The sequence below is a fragment of the Scyliorhinus torazame genome, chromosome 15 (assembly GCF_047496885.1).
Source record: "Scyliorhinus torazame isolate Kashiwa2021f chromosome 15, sScyTor2.1, whole genome shotgun sequence".
Taxonomy (NCBI): Eukaryota; Metazoa; Chordata; class Chondrichthyes; order Carcharhiniformes; family Scyliorhinidae; genus Scyliorhinus; species Scyliorhinus torazame.
In genome coordinates, this window is record NC_092721.1 from 177,785,943 (window position 1) to 177,796,955 (window position 11,013).

Genomic DNA, 11,013 nt, shown 5'->3' on the forward strand with positions numbered 1-11,013 from the left:
TCTTTCGCCTCCTGCACTCCCGGCTCTTGTGCAACCCCAAATATAGCCAACCCCCAGCTTGGTTCGACCCGGACTCCTACTACTTTCGAAAGCACCTTTGTCACCCCCATCCAAAACCCCTGTAGTGCCGGGCATGACCAAAACATATGGGTATGATTCGCTGGGCTTCTCGAGCACCTCGCACACCTATCCTCCACCCCAAAAAATTTACTGAGCCGTGTTCCAGTCATATGTGCCCTGTGTAATACCTTAAACTGAATCAGGCTTAGCCTGGCGCACGAGGACGACGAGTTTACCCTGTTTAGGGCATCTGCCCACATCCCCTCCTCAATCTCCTCCCCTAGCTCTTCTTCCCATTTCCCTTTTAGTTCGTCCATCATAGTCTCCCCTTCGTCTCCCATTTCCCTATATATATCCGACACCTTACCGTCCCCCACCCATTTCTTTGAGATGACTCTGTCCTGCACCTCTTGTGTCAGGAGCTGCGGGAATTCCCTCACCTGCTGCCTCGCAAAAGCCCTCAATTGCATGTACCTGAATGCATTCCCTTGGGGCAACCCATATTTCTCGGTCAGCGCTCCCAGACTCGCAAACTTCCCATCCACAAATAGATCTTTCAATTGCGTTATACCTGCTCTTTGCCACATTCCATATCCCCCATCCATTCCCCCCGGGGCAAACCTATGGTTGTTTCTTATCGGGGACCCCCCCAGTGCTCCGGTCTTTCCCCTATGTCGTCTCCACTGTCCCCAAATCTTCAGTGTAGCTACCACCACCGGACTCGTGGTATAGTTCCTTGGTGAGAACGGCAATGGGGCTGTCACCATAGCCTGCAGGCTGGTCCCCCTACAGGACGCCCTCTCTAATCTCTTCCACGCCGCTCCTTCCTCCTCTCCCATCCACTTACTCACCATTGAAATATTAGCGGCCCAATAATACTCACTTAGGCTCGGTAGTGCCAGCCCCCCCCTATCCCTACTACGCTGTAAGAATCCCTTCCTCACTCTCGGAGTCTTCCCGGCCCAAACAAAACCCATGATACTCTTTTCTATCCTTTTGAAAAAAGCCTTCGTGATCACCACCGGGAGACACTGAAACACAAAAAGGAATCTCGGGAAGACCACCATCTTAACTGCCTGCACCCTCCCTGCCATTGACAATGCTACCATATCCCATCTCTTGAAATCTTCCTCCATCTGTTCCACCAACCGCGTCAAATTTAGCCTGTGCAATGTGCCCCAATTCTTAGCTATCTGGATCCTCAGGTAACGAAAGTCTCTTGTTACCTTCCTCAACGGTAGGTCTTCTATTTCTCTACTCTGCTCCCCTGGATGCACCACAAACAGCTCACTCTTTCCCATGTTCAATTTATACCCTGAAAAATCCCCAAACTCCCCAAGTATCCGCATTATTTCTGGCATCCCCTCCGCTGGATCCGCCACATATAGTAGCAGATCATCCGCATATAAAGATACCCGGTGTTCTTCTCCTCCCCTAAGTATTCCCCTCCATCCCTTGGAACCTCTCAGCGCTATCGCCAGGGGCTCAATCGCCAGTGCAAACAGTAATGGGGACAGAGGACATCCCTGCCTTGTCCCTCTATGGAGCCGAAAATATGCCGATCCCCGTCCATTCGTGACCACACTCGCCACTGGGGCCCTATACAACAGCTGCACCCATCTAACATACCCCTCTCCGAACCCAAATCTCCTCAACACCTCCCACAGATAATCCTACTCCACTCTATCAAATGCTTTCTCGGCATCCATCGCCACTACTATCTCCGTTTCACCCTCTGGTGGGGCCATCATCATTACCCCTAACAACCTCCGTATGTTCGTGTTCAGCTGTCTCCCCTTCACAAACCCAGTTTGGTCCTCATGAACCACCCCCGGGACACATTCCTCTATTCTCATTGCCATTACCTTGGCCAAGACCTTGGCATCTACATTGAGGAGGGAGATTGGTCTGTAGGACCCGCATTGTAGCGGATCCTTTTCCTTCTTTAAAAGAAGCGATATCGTTGCTTCTGACATAGTCGGGGGCAGTTGTCCCCTTTCCTTTGCCTCGTTGAAGGTCCTCGTCAGTAGCGGGGCGAGCAGGTCCAAATATTTTCTGTAAAATTCAACTGGGAATCCGTCCGGTCCCGGGGCCTTTCCCGTCTGCATGTTCCTAATTCCTTTCACCACTTCTTCTACCGTGATCTGTGCTCCCAATCCCATCCTTTCCTGCTCTTCCACCTTGGGAATTTCCAGCCGATCCAAAAACTCCATCATTCTCTCCCTCCCATCCGGGGGTTGAGCTTCATACAATTTTTTATAAAATGTCTTAAACACTTCATTCACTCTCTCCGCTCCCCGCTCCGTCTCTCCATCTTCGTCTCTCACCCCCCCTATTTCCCTCGCTGCTCCCCTTTTCCTCAATTGGTGTGCCAGCAATCTGCTCGCCTTCTCTCCATATTCATACTGTACACCCTGCGCCTTCCTCCATTGTGCCTCTGCAGTGCCTGTGGTCAGCAAGTCAAATTCCACATGCAGCCTTTGCCTTCCCCTATACAGTCCCTCCTCCGGTGCTTCCGCATACTGTCTGTCCACCCTCAAAAGTTCTTGCAGCAACCGCTCCCGTTCCTTACTCTCCTGCTTCCCTTTATGTGTCCTTATTGATATCAGCTCCCCCCTAACCACCGCCTTCAACGCCTCCCAGACCACTCCCACCTGAACCTCCCCATTGTCATTGAGTTCCAAGTACTTTTCAATGCATCCCCTCACCCTTAAGCACACCCCCTCATCCGCCATTAGTCCCATATCCATTCTCCAGGGTGGACGCCCTCTTGTTTCCTCCCCTATCTCCAAGTCTACCCAGTGTGGGGCATGATCCGAAATGGCTATAGCCGTATATTCCGTTCCCCTCACCCTCGGGATCAATGCCCTACCCAACACAAAAAAGTCTATGCGTGAATAGACTTTATGGACATAGGAGAAAAACGAGAACTCCTTACTCCTAGGTCTACTGAATCTCCACGGGTCCACCCCTCCCATCTGCTCCATAAAATCCTTAAGCACCTTGGCTGCTGCCGGCCTCCTACCAGTCCTGGACTTCGACCTATCCAGCCTTGGTTCCAACACCGTGTTAAAGTCTCCCCCCATTATCAGCTTTCCGGTCTCTAGGTCTGGGATGCGTCCTAGCATTCGCCTCATAAAATTGGCATCGTCCCAATTCGGGGCATACACGTTTACCAACACCACCATCTCTCCCTGTAATTTGCCACTCACCATCACGTATCTGCCCCCGTTATCCGCCACTATAGTCTTTGCCTCGAACATTACCCGCTTCCCCACTAATATAGCCACCCCCCTGTTTTTCGCATCCAGCCCCGAATGGAACACCTGCCCTACCCATCCTTTGCGCAGCCTAACCTGATCTATCAGTTTCAGGTGCGTTTCCTGTAACATGACCACATCTGCTTTAAGTTTCTTAAGGTGTGCGAGTACTCGTGCCCTCTTTATTGGCCCGTTAAGCCCCCTCACGTTCCACGTGATCAGCCGGGTTGGGGGGCTTCCCAGCCCCCCCCCCCCCCTTGCCGGTTAGCCATCATCTTTTTCCAGCTTCTCGCCCAGTTCCCACGCGGCTGTATTTCTCCCAGACGGTGCCCCCCCCGCCCATCCTTTCCCGCACCCACTCCCCCCTTTCCCCAGCAGCAGCAACCCAGTAATTCCCCCCCCCCCCCCGCTAGACCCCCCGCTAGCGTAATTACTCCCCCCATGTTGCTCCCAGAAGTCAGCAAACTCTGGCTGACCTCGGCTTCCCCCCGTGATCACGGCTCGCCCCGTGCGGCGCCCCCTCCTTCCTGCTTCTCTATTCCCGCCATAATTATCATAGCGCGGGAACCAAGCCCGCGCCTCTCCCTCGGCCCCGCCTCCCATGGCCAACGCCCCATCTCCCATGGTCCAAGGTTGGCAACAACCTCTTTCGTGCAAATGGTCGTGACTATTTGTTGATTGTTGACTATTTCTCCAATTACCTTGAAGTCATGAAGCTCTCAGACCTTACACCTCGGACTGTCATCAAGGCCTGTAACGAGACGTTCTCCAGGCATGGTATCCCACTCAATGTCCTGAGTGACAATGGCCCGTGCTTCAACAGCCACGAGTGGTCTATGTTTGCCAAGTCATACCATTTCAAACATGTCACTTCCAGCCCACACTATCCGCAGTCCAACGGGAAGGTTGAGAAAGGGGTGCACATTGTGAAACAGCTCATCTGCAAGGCTGCGGATTCTGCTTCTGTGGTAAACCACTGCATTGTATTGTACTGTTGTACTGTTACATGCCTGGGCTTGTCCCTGCTGGGTCCGAACCACTGTAGTATATAATCTGTGTATTGTGGTAAACTGCCACTGTGTTATATGTAATGTGGTAAACTACTGCCTGCTGGCTCTGCCTCCCTTCCGGGCTCGGTATAGAACATAGAACATAGAACAGTACAGCACAGAACAGGCCCTTCGGCCCTCGATGTTGTGCCGAGCATTGTCCGAAACCAAGATCAAGCTATCCCACTCCCTGTCATTCTGGTGTGCTCCATGTGCCGATCCAATAACCGCTTGAAAGTTCCTAAAGTGTCCGACTCCACTGTTGTAATAATATACACCAGTATATCATGGTGCAGATACACACATACTGATGGACACACAGCAAGACCAATCAACACACACAACACCGCAGCCAATCACCAGTTAGAGCACACTCACTATAAAGACAGGGGGCATCAGAGTTCTTGCTCATTCGAGATGCAGCCTCCTACAAGGACAGAGCTTACAGCTTGCAGCACAGATCCTCACCATGTGCTGAGTGCATAGACTGGTTCGGACAGGCATAGGTCTTTAGTTTAATCTAACATCGTGTTAACCCACAGTGAAAGTATGTTCAACAGTTTCTAACTTAATAAAATAGTGTTGCACTATTTTATTAAGTGTTGGTGGCCTGTATCTGTTCCACGGATCCAGAGCATCCAACACATCAACAATCACAGCAGGCAGTCCATTCTGTGGCTAGTCTCCGCCGCTGCCTCAGTTCGGGATCTGAGGCCAGGAGGCTTTCTGTTTAATTTATTAAAGCCTCAGTTACGTTCACCACTTGTCGTGTGTTCATTGATGGCATATCAGCTTCTGATATCTACCTCGTGCTGCTTGCGTACAGGGCAACCCCACTGTCCACTGGCATGTCGCCGACTCAACTCCTGATGAACAGGGACCCGCGGACGACACTTCCAGCCATACACTTGCCCAACATGGATCACCTCCCGGTGCTGCAGAAGGTGCAGCAGCTCCGAAACCAGCAAAAGCAGGGCTATGATGCTCATGCCACCGATTTGCCCGTGTTATCCCCGGCAGACACTGTCAGGATCAAGATACCGGATGGTGGCTGGTCTGCTCCAGCTGTCGTTGTTCGACAGGCTGTGCCCCACTCGTATGTTGTACATATGGCTGATGGTTCTGTTGCGTGACGAAACAGACGGGCACTGCGCAAAGGTGCCTGCCCGCAACCGCTTTCCTCTCCATTTCTGTCCGTTGTTGTGCCACTTCCTGATACCTCGAACTACGAGGCCACCAGTCAGGCTTCCATCCTGCCTGTCAAGGCGTCGTCGTCCCCACCACCACCTCTCCGGCGGTCGACAAGGATCAGACGCAAGCCCCAGAGACTGGACTTATGAACATTTGTTTTGTTTGCTATGTTCTGTCTTCACATGTAAATACGTTCACATAGGCTGACGCTTGGAAATGTGTTAATATATGTCACCACATGTAACTACATTCCCATATGCCAACAAAACATTTTTTTAAAAGGGGTGATGTCATGATATGCAGACATGCAGATAATGATGCACACACAGGCAGCTAATGAACACCGAGAACAGGACATGACCAATGAGCAGGCAGGACACTCAGGGGTGGTATCTCACTATAAAAGGCATGAGGTGCTCACACTGCATCTCATTCCACTGATGAACATCTACAGAGTGAGTCAGGGTGTATATACAGTATCACACCTCCAGCACGTGGCTAAGAGCTAGTCTGGTTCAGTCAGACAGAATAACCACACTTAGCTTCGCAGAGAGTCGAACTCCTAGAGAACTGTGCTACTGGTTCAATAAATCAGATCGAACTAACTTCAAGGTCTGGAGTATCTTTTGGTTAAAGCTGCATCCAGTTGCAACCTGTGTTATCCCAGAGTACATAACACACTAACGAGTTTACCTTCTATCCCTGTTAGTATGCATGCAAATTACTACACACTTCCGAATCTTGGAGGTTTGATCAATACGGGTCTTACACTTGTGGTTTCTTCCACTTTTCCAATTGGGTTTCTAATTCAACGTTTTGTGGGTTCTCTCGGAGTGAGAAAATCACTTCTAGGTCGAGTCCCGTCAGAGGTTGCCAATAACTGTTGCCAATTTTGCACCGGAGGCGCCAATAATGTTGCCCTTTTTAATACTGAGTGGGATACTCTCCCACCAGCGTCACCAAGAATGTTGCCAATTAATAAGGACGATATTGATTTTCAGAGTCCCCAGGTATCAAATGATACCACCACAAGGTTTAAACGGATATTGATCAAAGACCCAACAACCAGTCAGTTAGTTCAAGTTCAAGAATAGTTTATTTACACACAAGATTAACTCACACATGCAACATAAAAACACTACAAGCTAAACTACACCCAACACTACAACAACCTGTACTTAACTTTCCGGCACCCGGCTTTGGCAGAGGAACAAGGCCTTTGTTCGGATCTGGAGTGGCTGGGTCTGGAGAAATAACTTCGGTTCTGCTGGGCTCATCCGTCTGGTAGCGATCGTTGATCTTGAACTTGCTTCTGGTCGTGGTGCTGCAGTTGGCTTCAGGTATAGGCCGGGCTGAAGAGTGCCGGTGTGCCAGGGCCAAAAGAGATTGAACACGTGGCAGTGTCTCTCTTTATCCTTTGGGGTTTTGCGCTCTTTTGGGCGGTCCTTAGCTTTCGGCCTATCGAGTCTGCACCAGCCCTTAGAAGAACACCCCACCCAAGCCCACACCTCTACCCTATCCCCGTAACCCAGTAGCCCCACCTAACGTTTCTGGACACAAAGGGCAATTTAGCATAGCCAATCCACCTAACCGGCATATCTTTGGACTGTGGGAGGAAACCAGAGCACCCGGAGGAAATCCACGCAGACACGGCGGAACGTGCAAACTCCGCACAGACAGTGACCCAAGCTGGGAATTGAACGTGAAACCCTGGCGCTGCGAAGCAACAGTGCTAACCGCTCTGCTACCGTGTTGCCCACTTTTTTTTCCAAGCTTGGATAATTGAATCCTTTCCCACATTTCAATAGTCTCTCTCCCGTGTGACTGCGTCGATGGATTTCCAGCAGGGAAAAATAATTGAATCCCTTCCCACATTGAGTCCTCACATTTCCATGGTTTCTCCCTTGTTTGTAGTGATCTCTGTATGTGCATGTACATAAGGGGTTAATGTGTAATCAGTAGCACCACATAATCACTAGAGGGACTATTGTGTCTCTCCCTCTCTCTTGGGTGCACTGTGACCAGGGCAGTATCAGATTAGTTCAGATGGCTAGTGGAGTTACGTATAGTTACTGTAGTTAGATCTTGTTAACCTTATCACTAGTATCAAAGTTAAAGCAAAGAACTCATGCAATTATTGTTATAGTTACTCAATAAACCTTTTGTTACTACTGGACAAGTTCAAGTCTTCTTCATCGAGATTCAGAAGACCTCATCATTAACCAAGGATTGAGTAGCACATGTTACCTACCACACAGGTAACAAAACATCACTCACACACACAACACGTGTACGGATTCTCCCCGTTGTCAGGCTTTGCAACCAGAGAAACCTCTTTCCACAGTCCGTATACTGGACTCTTTCACTCCGGAGCGAGTGCTTCCAGATCTGGCTGCCGAGTAACAAAGAGACGTCTCTCCATTTACGCAAGGAAATCTGTCCTCCGTAGCCAATGTGTGATTCCAGATCCATACCAATGTCTTAACTGCCCTCTGAAATAGCCTAGATAGCCATTCTGTTTTATCAAACTGCTACAAAAAACAATTAGAATAAAACCTGATGAACCACCCAGGCCAGTAGGCTCGTCCAAATCCTTCTTATGGACTTGATCAAAAGACATGCTCAAAAATTGAATTATCTTATGGGCTGGCCAAAGAACATATTGACATTCCTATTCACAGAATCGTGCCTTTCAGCCTGCTCCCCAGACTTCTCCATCACCATCTCTACGTATGTCCTGGTCCCACTGGCAGGGCAGATCAGCCATGGGTGTTGGCACAGTGATGTTGAGTCAGGAGGGAGTGTGGGAGCCCTAAACATTGCCTCCTTACCCCATAACATTTTGTGACATCAGTTCAAACATGGACAAGGAAACCTCCTTCTGATCGCAACCTGCTGCCTTCCCTCGAATGATGAATCAGTACTCCTCCAAGTTGAAAACGACGAGTAAGAAGCACTGAGCGTAACAAGGATTGTGGGGGGACATCAATGCCCATTTCCAAGAATAGCTCGTGATTTAAATTTGCACAGGGATGTGAGGGGACATGAGGATGGGTAGTGGCTAATTAAGTTGGCATACGGATATAGGAGTGGGTAGGGGCATTGGTTTGTATGGGTGGAGCACAGGGGATATGGTGGGGGAAGAATGTTTTTGATTGATTTATTTCATCACGGTGCTCGGGGCAGCATGGTAGCATTGTGGTTAGCACAGTTGCTTCACAGCTCCAAGCCGGAATCACAGGGTCGATTCCGGCTTGGGTCACTGTCTGTGCGGAGTCTGCACATCCTCCCCGTGTGTGCGTGGGTTTCCTCCGGGTGCTCCGGTTTCCTCCCACAGTCCAAAGATGTGCAGGTTAGGTGGATTGGCCGTGATAAATTGCCCTTAGTGTCCAAAATTGCCCTTAGTATTGGGTGGGGTTACTGGGTTATGGGGATAGGGTGGAGGTGTTGACCTTGGGTAGGGTGCTCTTTCCAAGAGCTGGTGCAGACTCGATGGGCCGAATGGCCTCCTTCTGCACTGTAAATTCTATGATAATGATAGTGCTCGGAGGCATGCCTGGTGCTCGGGCGCAGCCCTGGTGCTTGGGGGTAAGGCCTGGTGCTCGGAGGCAAGCCTAGTGTTCGGGCACAGGCCTGGTGCTCGGAGGCAGCCCTGGTGCTCGGACGCAGGCCTGGTGCTCGGAGGCAGCCCTGGTGCTCGGACGCAGCCCTGGTGCTTGGGGGTAAGGCCTGGTGCTCGGAGGCAAGCTTAGTGTTCGGGCGCAGGCCTGGTGCTCGGAGGCAGCCATGGTGCTCGGGGGCAGCCCTGGTGATCGGGGGCAGCCCTGGTGCTCGGAGGCAGGCCTGGTGCTTGGAGGCAGGCCTGCTGCTCGGAGGCAGCCCTGGTGCTCGGAGGCAGGCCTGGTGCTCGGAGGCAGCCCTGGTGCTCGGAGGCAGGCCTGGTGCTCGGAGGCACCCCTGGTGCTCGGAGGCAGGCCTGGTGCTCGGAGGCAGGCCTGGTGCTCGGAGGCAGGCCTGGTGCTCGGAGGCAGGCCTGGTGCTCGGAGACAGGCCTGGTGTTCGGAGGCAGGCCCAGTTCCCAGCCCGCCTCTGCATCCGGCAGCCCGCATATTTGTTCTGGGGTCTCCTGCCCTGCATCCTGTTTCAGCCCACCCATCCTGACTGACGATCCCACCTGCAGCTGGCCATTTTTAAAGGTAGGGTTCACTGAAATGGGAAATCTCCCAAATCGGCTAACCCGACCCGGGCTGAAATCTGAGCCTAAACGTCAGCAGCAGTGATTGGCCCCATTGTATGCCTTCAACACACCAAAACAAAATACTGTGACTATTGACAGTCTGAAATAAAAATAGAAAATGATAAAAAATACCCAGTGGATCAGGCCTCTTATGCAGTCCTTAAGGTTCAAAAACCCAAAAGTGGTGAGTGAATCAACTGTGACTAACAAAGGCAGTTCAATATTGTGTTAGGTCAAAGGAAGAGGTTTATAAAGTTGCCAAAAACGTAGTAAGCCTAGGGATTGGGAAACGTTTTAGAATTCGGCAAATGAGGAGTAAGTAACTGATAACAGGAAATATGAAATGAATATAAACTAACTTCAAAATTGATTGTAAAAGTTTATCTTGGTAAAACTCGTATGCAGGGGCTGGTTTCGCACAGTGGGCTTGTAATGCAGAACAAGACCAGCAGTGGGGGTTGAATTCCTGTTCCAGCCTCCCCGAACAGGTGCCGGAATGTGGCGACTAGGGGCTTTTCATAGTAACTTCATTGAAGCCTACTTGTGACAATAAGCGATTATTATTATGTAAAAAGATCAGAAAAGACAAATGTGGGTCCATTACAGGTAGAGGTAGGAGAGTTCATGATGGAGAATAGGAAAATGGTGGAGAAGCTAAATAATTACTTCAGACTGGTGGTGGGAGCAGGGACTCCTGGGCCTCCTGCTGAGATTCGATGCCAAGTCGACCTGTCATGCCCGGTTGCCATGTTTAAAACGCACCCAGACATCCATTCATGTGTTGCCCCAGGAACTCTGCAACACCGACATGACCTCCAGGAAGCAGCAAACACTGATCCCCGAAGGATCAGCGATGCCGCACTGGAGACTCTTCCTCCAGGCTGTGAAGGACAAGATCGACATCCTCTTATCCAGGGTTGGGAGGACGAGGCCCACCCGACTCAACACATCTGTCCGGCTGGAGGTCACCAATGTGGTCAATGCTACAGCTGTGCTGCGGAGGAAAGTCCTGCAATGCAGGAAACGAATGACTGACCTCATCTGCGCTGCCAGTTAAGTGAACCCTCCCAGACCTCACCAACCTGTGAATGACTCATGGGAGATGGGGGGTCAATTGCAAGTCCAGCACCTGTGCTGTCCATTCCTAAAAGCCCATCACAAATAATGGCTGCCTCATTGCCCCACTGCATTTCAACTGCTCCGCTCGCAGGGTGCC